Source organism: Callorhinus ursinus, unplaced genomic scaffold (assembly GCF_003265705.2).
Source record: "Callorhinus ursinus isolate GAN/ISIS: 27379988/994484 unplaced genomic scaffold, GSC_fseal_2.0 scaffold1690, whole genome shotgun sequence".
NCBI lineage: Eukaryota > Metazoa > Chordata > Mammalia > Carnivora > Otariidae > Callorhinus > Callorhinus ursinus.
The window spans coordinates 1-8,654 of record NW_027398744.1 but is presented as its reverse complement, the minus strand read 5'-3'; the positions used below and the strand labels follow the sequence as shown (position 1 = coordinate 8,654).

The 8,654-nt window shown below is 41.2% G+C and overlaps 1 long non-coding RNA gene across 1 annotated transcript; it reads left to right on the top strand.

Annotated features, from left to right (window-relative positions):
* The first annotated feature begins 1,789 nt into the window (after positions 1 to 1,789).
* LOC112817940 (uncharacterized) lies at positions 1,790 to 7,689 on the top strand. The gene is made up of 3 exons (XR_012377459.1): positions 1,790 to 1,895; positions 2,984 to 3,122; positions 7,479 to 7,689. It is a non-coding gene; the product is annotated as an uncharacterized lncRNA (long non-coding RNA).
* The last annotated feature ends 965 nt before the right edge of the window (positions 7,690 to 8,654 follow it).

The window sequence follows — 8,654 nt, the reverse complement described above, 5'->3', positions numbered from 1 at the left end:
CATCAATCAATGGAACAGAATAGAGAGCCCAGAAATGGACCCTCAACTCCATGGTCAACTAATGTTCAACAAAGCAGGAAAGAATGTCCAATGGAAAAAAGACAGTCTCTTCAACAAATGCTGTTGGGAAAATTGGACAGTCACATGCAGAAGAAAGAAACCATTTTCTTACACCACACCCAAAAATAGACTCCAAATGGTTGAAAGACCTAAACGTGAGACAGGAGTGCATCAAAATCCTAAAGGAGAACACAGGCAGCAACCTCTTCGACCTCAGCCATAGCAAGTTCTTCCTAGAAACATCACCAAAGGCAAGGGAAGCAAAAGCAAAAATCAACGATTGGGATTTCATCAAGATAAAAAGCTTTTGCACAGCAAAAGAAACAGTTAACAAAACCAAAAGACAACCGACAGAATGGGAGAAGATATTTGCAATTGACATGTCAGATAAAGGGCTAGTATCCAAAATCTATAAAGAACTTATCAAACTCAACACCCAAAGAACAAATGATCCAATCAAGAAATGGGCAGATGACATGAACAGACATTTTTCCAAAGAAGACATCCAAATGGCCAACAGACACATGAAAAAGTGCTCAACATCACTCGGCATCAGGGAAATCCAAATCAAAACCTCAATGAGATACCACCTCACACCTGTCAGAATGGCTAAAATTAACAAGTCAGGAAACGACAGATGTTGACAGGGATGCGGAGAAAGGGGAACCCTCCTACACTGTTGGTGGGAATCCAAGCTGGTGCAGGCACTCTGGAAGACAGTATGGAGGTTCCTCAAAAAGTTGAAAATAGAGCTACCTTACGATCCAGCAATTGCACTACTGGGTATTTACCCCAAAGATACAAATGTAGGGATCCGAAGGTGTACATGCACCCCAATGTTTATAGCAGCAATGTCCACAATAGCCCAACTGTAGAATGAGCCAAGATGTCCTTCGACAGATGAATGGATAAAGAAGATGTGGTATATATATGCAACAGAATATTATGTAGCCATCAAATGAATGAGATCTTGCCATTTGCAACGACGCGGATGGAACTGGAGGGTATTATGCTGAGCTAAATAAGTCAATCAGAGAAAAACATATATCATATGATCTCACTGATAAGAGGAATTCTTAATCTCAGGAAACAAACTGAGTGTTGCTGGAGTGGTGGGGGGTGGGATCTATGGTGTGGCTGGGTGATAGACATTGGGGAGGATATGTGCTATATTGAGTGCTCTGCATTGTGTAAGACTGTTCAACCCAGACTGTACCTCTGAAACAAATAATACATCATATGTTAAAAAAAAAAGGAGAAGATAGTAGGAAGGTAAAAATGAAGGGGGGGAAATCGGAGGGGAAGACGAACCATGAGAGACTATGGACTCTGAGAAAAAACTGAGGGTTTTAGAGGGGAGGGAGGTAGGGGGATGGGTTAGCCTGGTGATGGGTATTAAAGAGGGCACATACTGAATGGAGCACTGGGTGTTATATGCAACAATGAATCATGGAACACTACATCAAAAACTAGTGATGTAATGTATGATGATTAACATAGAATAATAAAAAAAGAAAATCTATCAGAAAGTAGTCAAATAATTGCATCATTTCAGATTTCACTTTGTCAATATGTTTCTTTCCCCTTAATTTTTAGTTAAATCAGTTAACTATATTTCCATAAAGTGGAAAAATATCCCGTACTTTGAATGTTAACCAACCAAGTAATGCCATTAGAATTTCTAAAGTTTCTAGCTCATAGTTGTTTCTCATACATTATGTATTTTTAGGCTGGAAAAACTAGTATCATCCTTTTTGGAAGACCAAGATCCAGAAAGTAGACTAGCGGTTGGCACTGATATGCGTAAAATTCATCACTGTTTCCTTCATTTAAAGGTAAAGTTCAGCATTTCCTCTAGTGGAAGCCATTGTCTGCCATGTTGAAACTGCAGTAAAGTTTGCCTAGTTGACCAACTCTTAAAAGGCTAGGATCCAGCTTCACATGTCTAGAACATTATGATCTTCCAACAATGCTGGGATTATTCCAGAATTTCTTCAAAGTTTGTATCTTACCTGCCAGTGAATAAGCTCAGACCATAGACTTGTAATTCTTTTGCCAGGAATCTCTAACTTGTACACAGAATAATTCCATGTTCAAAAACCATTTATTTTCAACATATATGAAGAAAATTGTGTCCTGTATTTTTCCCAGCAGTTTAGATTTATCCATATAAACCCTCAGTTTTTCTCTACCTTACATTTTACCTTTCATGATGACACAGTGGAAATATCATTAACTTTTATTTCTATCTCACTTATAATTTGGCATTCTTCACTATGATAATAAACATTTATTGTGAGTCTGCTTTGGGCCAGGCATTGGGAAAGCAAAATTGAATAAGTAAGTCATGAATAAGACATATATGTAGAGAATAATTATAACACATGATAAGTGATATTTTTTAAAAGTGTGGGGGTTTTAGAGGGGAGGGGGCGGGGGGATGGTTAGCCCGGTGATGGGTGTTAAGGAGGGCACGTATTGCGTGGAGCACTGGGTGTTATGCACAAACAATGACTCATGGAACACTACATCAAAAACTAATGATGTACTGTATGGTGACTAACATAATAAAATTAAATTAAATTAAATTAAAGACCCTATAAAAAATAAATTAAAAAGTGTGAAGCAAGTGGTATGGGGTTAGGGAAAAAGAGCAAGAAGTTCAAGAGCGGATCGTGTTTGAGTAGGAATTTCTGAGTTTAGGGAAGGAGAGAGATGATAGCATAGAACAGGATGAGGAAGGGGAGGGGAGAGGAGAGAGGGGGCAGGGAGAAGGGGAAGGCAGCTGCGTTGCAGAGACAAGGAGGCAAGAAAGGACAGGCATGCCTGATTTGTGCAAGAATTGTCGAAGGCAAAAAGAGTCCAAGAAACTAAGAGATTTGGAAGAGAGGTATAGGCTCTAAGCTCTTATTTCATCTTACAGAAACTATTGAATGACAAGAAGATTCATGGAAAAAGCACAGTCTCCTCTGAAATCAAAGATCAAGACTGCCAAGAACCATTAAAAGAGGAAGAATACCAAAAGCTCCGAGACATTCTACAGCAGAGGGATAATGAAATCAGTATCCTTTCCAAAGCGATTAGAAACTGACCCTCTCCTGGCTTGCAAGAGGGAGGGGAACACTTCGGTGCCTTCTGCTAGCTGCATCATCTAGCCCCCCACCCTGCTTCCAGTTCACACTGCTTCTTGCCATTTAGGAGAGATCCTTCCCACACAGAGAATGTAGTGACCAGTGAAAAACACTGTTGCTATAAAAGAAACACTTTGACTCTGTTTTTAGCTAGATACAGTTACTATTATGGGGACTATTTCAGTTTATTGAAAAGTGTGGTCTTTTTTACCCCATCTCTTAACATGAAATTTTCTTTTAATATATTTTTTTGAATAGTCCACTGTGCTCTTTCTGTTTTAGTTCTGAGCCAGTAAGTTAGCTGGTTATCTTTAGCTGACTGACCGGACACTGGGCTGACCACAGCCTCACCAGGGCCCAGAATTTGTGGCTGGTGTGTGGGCGGCGCTCAGATGGTGGCTGAAAACTGACAAATGGTATTTAGCTTATGGAAAGCAGAGATTGATTTAAATGTAACTTTTTTTTTTTTTTAATTTAAAACCCAGATCTACTGCTTTAGGTTCCACTTAACAAATGTTCCCCAGTTTGGAAGCGAGTGTCTATGGGTGTTCAAGATAGAACCCTTTTTGGCTCTAAGAGGCAGTGTGTTTGGGGTACCACGAGAGCCAGGAGCCCATGGGAGCTGCCTCCAGGTATAGGCTGGGGGGCTTAGACCTCAGGTTTCCCCAGCATTTCTTCAGTCTTATTTCTCATTGTATCTGTCAAGCTTCTTGTAAAAAGATTTGACATTTTCATTGCATTTGCTGATTTTAAATGTGCACAAGAAGTTATTTCGGTCAGTTCTTATCAACAGGTATTTGTGTTCATTTTTAAAAATTACTAAAGGGCTTTTAGCTGCGGCTAATGTGAAAAAAATGCATAAAAATAACCTATACGGAGGACATCCAGTAATAAAGAAGCAAAAACAAACCACACACAAAGTAGGCACACTGCCTGATGAACCCCGCTCTCTAATTTTAGCTGAGTATTAGCAGACCCTCTATGCCTGATCCAAGCGAGTTGTAGCTGCTTTCTTATCCAGCCAGCAACAGTAGGTTCAGCGGCGAATTCTACTCCCACGTGAGGCCTTGTCTGTGAGCGCTGCCCACAGGGTCACCCTGCATTCCTGTTCCTCTCTCTTACCCTATCCAGCTCCAGGGATGCTCCCAGCCCAGACCTCAGGCCTGGCCCCAGCCCCAGTCTGAGCTCTGCTTCTTTTCCAAATCTTGATCCTATTTTAGGATCTTCTCCCCTAAACACTCCTACCAACTTCTTAATCCCCTCCTGGGTTTATGAATGTGTGTGCCTATAGGAGGGATGAGATGAGATATGACAGCAAGGAACCAGTCTGGGCTTATGCATCTGTGTTTATTTAAACAGGAGAGTGACAGAGAGACATACATCATCTCCCTTATTGACCACCAGATCCAGGTACCACTGTTCATGTGGTGTTGCGCTGGATTCTTCACTGACTGGGAATGACCTGAGCAGCATCTCCTCCTTCTGAGACTCCTGTTCAAAACGATGGTATGTAGGAGCCGTGGTGAAAAGATCAGTGAACTTCAAGTTCACACCTGGATTGACATCCTCGCTCTTCCTGCATTAGCTCCACAGCTATTCAATGGAATGGTTTCCTACTCTTCAGTAGTAGGACGGTACAGCCTGCCTTGCCAACCTCACAGTGCTGAGCAAAGCCAGTAAGGTAAGGTACTGGAAAGTGCTTTGAGTGCTTTTGAGTACATGGTGTGCTATGATGGGAGATATGACTCTGCAGACAATGGGCAAACTCAGAAGGAGGAAAAATAGCAGCTCAGATCTACTCATCACAAAGCTTGTGCTCATCAAGAGCTAATAACCAAGAAAGACTGTTGAAATTTCAAGGTTTTTCACAGCCAGGTTGGAGGATATTTTCACATCTCGTTTGTAGAACCACCAAGGCGAAGACTGACAGGAGAAATGAGAAAAATCTGGTATATGAGAAAAACAGGTGGTAATACTTGAGCTCAACAAAAGAAAGTAAAGCAATCAAAATGACAGCGAATGACATTGAACACTCTTCTTGGAAAGGGAGTGAAAATGGTGTCATTTCAGTGACATTATGAGTCTGAGTAAAGTTCAGACACCCCTTCGCCAAACATGTAACAGTGTGTCATTTAGGACCCCACACAACAAAGGCCCAAGTTAAATGGAATGGGCACAGGAGAAGACAAAGGAAAGGTGGGAAGAAGGAAGGCAGCCAAGAAGATAAATCTGTCCTCTGATCTTCATGTAAATCTACAACAGAATGCTGCACGTCTCTGGTTAAATTCTGCCAGGGCCCATTAGAATGAGCCTCAGCTCCTTACTCCAGATCACAAGGCCCTACATGATGGAGCCCCTGCCAAGCCCCTGATTTCATTTATTATGTCTCTGTCCTGTATGTGTTAGGCTTTGGTCACAGTGTCCTTTTTGTGGTTGTTCTAACACCAGGTTTCTCAACCTTGACACTTTCAACATTTGGAACTGTATAATTCTCTGTTGTGGGGGCTCCCCTGTGCATTGTAGGATGTTTTGCAGCCTCTCTGGCCTCTACCCACTAGACTTAAGTAACCAACACCCGCCCCCCCACCCCACTGCAGTACGACAACCAAAAATGCTTCTAGACATGGCCAAACATCCTTTGAGTGGTAAAATATCCCCTGTTGGGAGCCACTGACAAGGCCCTTCTCCTGAGGGTTTTAGCGCTAGCCATGAACTCTGCTGACCTACTCTTCCTCTGGCCACTGCCTCTTGATGTTCCGATTAAATGTCAATCTCCTAAGTCTTTTGTGAGCACCCAATGTAGAGTAGCCACTCAGTCATTCTTGACCTTTTAAAAATTAGCTGTCCTTTCCTCCTCTAACATTCAGTTCGTGTACTTGAGATCTGACTTTCCCGAGTAGGACATCTGCTTCATGAGAAAAAGAAACTAGTCTGCCTTTTCATCATTCCATCCCTCTGCCCAGAATCATGCCTGGCGCATAGTACAAGCTCCACAGCACACTGTCGAATGGGTGAGGGAATGGATATTGCCAGTGCAGTGTGTGAGCCAGCGGAAGCATCTGATGCTATGGATAATCAGTTCCGCACAAGAAGGAGTGGAAGATGTGCGCAGAGCACTGCTCTTCTCTGCCAGGCCAAGGCTCTGGAAGATGTGTGCAGAGCACTGCTCTTCTCTGCCAGGCCAAGGCTCTGGAAGATGTGCGCAGAGCACTGCTCTTCTCTGCCAGGCCTTACACCCTTTGGTAAGGACACATCTTTTGAGGCAAAGATTGGAAGCCACATCAGGGACTCTGAGAGAAAGAGTGATTATGCTTCGGGAAATGTCCAAGAAGTTGGAGTCAAAGCTGAAGAGGAAAATGGAAATCAAATGACCCCTATGAGACTTGCCCAAGAACAGGCATCTGAGTTGCAGTCTTCTCTCCCCACCACCTCCATATCCTCACTCCCCATCTCTGGGGATGCTGGAGGCCTGCAATTCAGCTTGCTGCATATGCACTTGGAGCTCTGAGATTCTCAAGAGGAATTTTAGTCTTTTCTCTCAGTGATGGCCGAAATCCCTTAGAGTTCTCAGCATCTGGAGCTGGAAAGAACAGCAAAGGAGGGTGGCATGCAGTGATGTTATTTATCCTCATCAGTGCTCCTAATATATTGAAATGGCCCACCAAAAGGTGCACTGTAAAATAATGTATCTGTACTAACAATTCACTTCTTTTCAGTTCCATTTGGGACCAAGATTTAGAGACTTTTTTAAAAAATGTGACTGTAAGTCCCATTCAAATGTATGCTAAGCAAACATGTGTTGGATGTAGGAGGCCTACATCCTGTGGCCTGTGGCCACCAAAACTGATTTGGCTGCTCTGCCAGTTGGGCGGATTCTGGTGTTCTCCCTCTCCACTCCTGCTGCCTCCTGAGTGGCATCCTGGATTCTTGTCTTACTTATTCACAGATACATCCATAGCTCCATTGCCCGCTCCTACTAAGTGTTCATTTTATTTCTTGTAAACTCTTTCACAAGAATTTTGAGTCTTTACCAGTTTAAACTCAGAGCATTTTAAAGACCTTTGGGTTTGCTAATTTTTCATATAATGGTGCCATATCGAAAGACCAGTTGCTTCCTAAACTGTCTATAACTAGATAAATGACTTCAGGAAGTTGAAGTTTTCTTCAGTGGTCTCTACCATATGACAAATAGCAAATATTGTTGGAAATATTAACCTCAATTGAAACATTAGTGTTTTGATCATTCCAACTTAGCATGAGTCACTAAATCCTTAAATCAAGTTTCAGATATTCTGGTCAATATGCTAAAGAAGGAAAAAAAGAAAGCTCAAGATGCTCTCCACTTATCCAGCATGGATAGAAGTGAATGTAGACACCCACAGAGCTCACCCTTCCCACCTGGGAACCCTGAAGGTCTGAGGATGTTGCCATCCTCAACAACCACACAAGTCCAGGATGTCAGCACTTTTGGGTACCAATCCAGTTTGCTCCACAGAAAAACAGGTCAGTTATATTTACTTATATATATATAAATTATCTTAAGTATGGAAAACATAGACTTAAATGAGAAAACATAGGCTATCATAAATTATACATCTATAGAAAAAGTAATAAACATGGAAATAATTAATATATCATTCTATTCTTCATCATTGTAATTCTTGTTGTTATTATTACTAGTATTTCTTGAGGTTTTAAAGTTGTACCAGCAGCGGCAATAACAAAAATCCCCAAGTAAAATTTATCCTCAAAAGGAAAAAAAAGAAACAAGTCTGGCATTCCTCATGCTCCATAATGGAATTCAGCATAGCATTTTTTGGTTTTAAATATGAAGAAATGACAACTTACTTGTTATAGTTATTTTTTATAACTATCAAATCTCTTAAATCCCAGTTTCCAAAATTGATGACTGAGCTGAAAACACAAAGTATGAATTGTCACAGAGCTCAGAGGCAGAAATAGATGGGTCCAGGGCAAGAGGAGAAAAAGTTAGAGAAAGGAACAAAACCTTTCCTCTGATAGAGGAGGGAAAGAAGGACAGATGTTGCATTGCCAATGTGATGACACAGTATTTATGTCTAAATTTGAATAAGCTATATGCAGCAAAATAATTTAAAAATATTACCACAGTCTGCCTTAAAGGATAATAAACAAAACTTTGTCAGATAGTAGGATTGACACTGAAGAACCCAAGATCCAACCCAAGAAACTGGGTTGGATGAACTCAGAGGCACTTTCCCCACTTGTAGCTTTTGATCAGTATGTCCTCTCAGCAACTACAGAACCCTGGCTAGAGACCCGGGTTGGTTTGTGTTATTTTCTCTTTTTGTTAGACCAGCAGAGCATGATGTATAGTCATGTGATTGGTGCCTTCTCTTTTTTTTTTTTATTTTTTTTTTTTATTTTTTAATTTACTATCCATTTATTCATTAATTTTTTTTTTATTCATTGTTCCATGGTTTT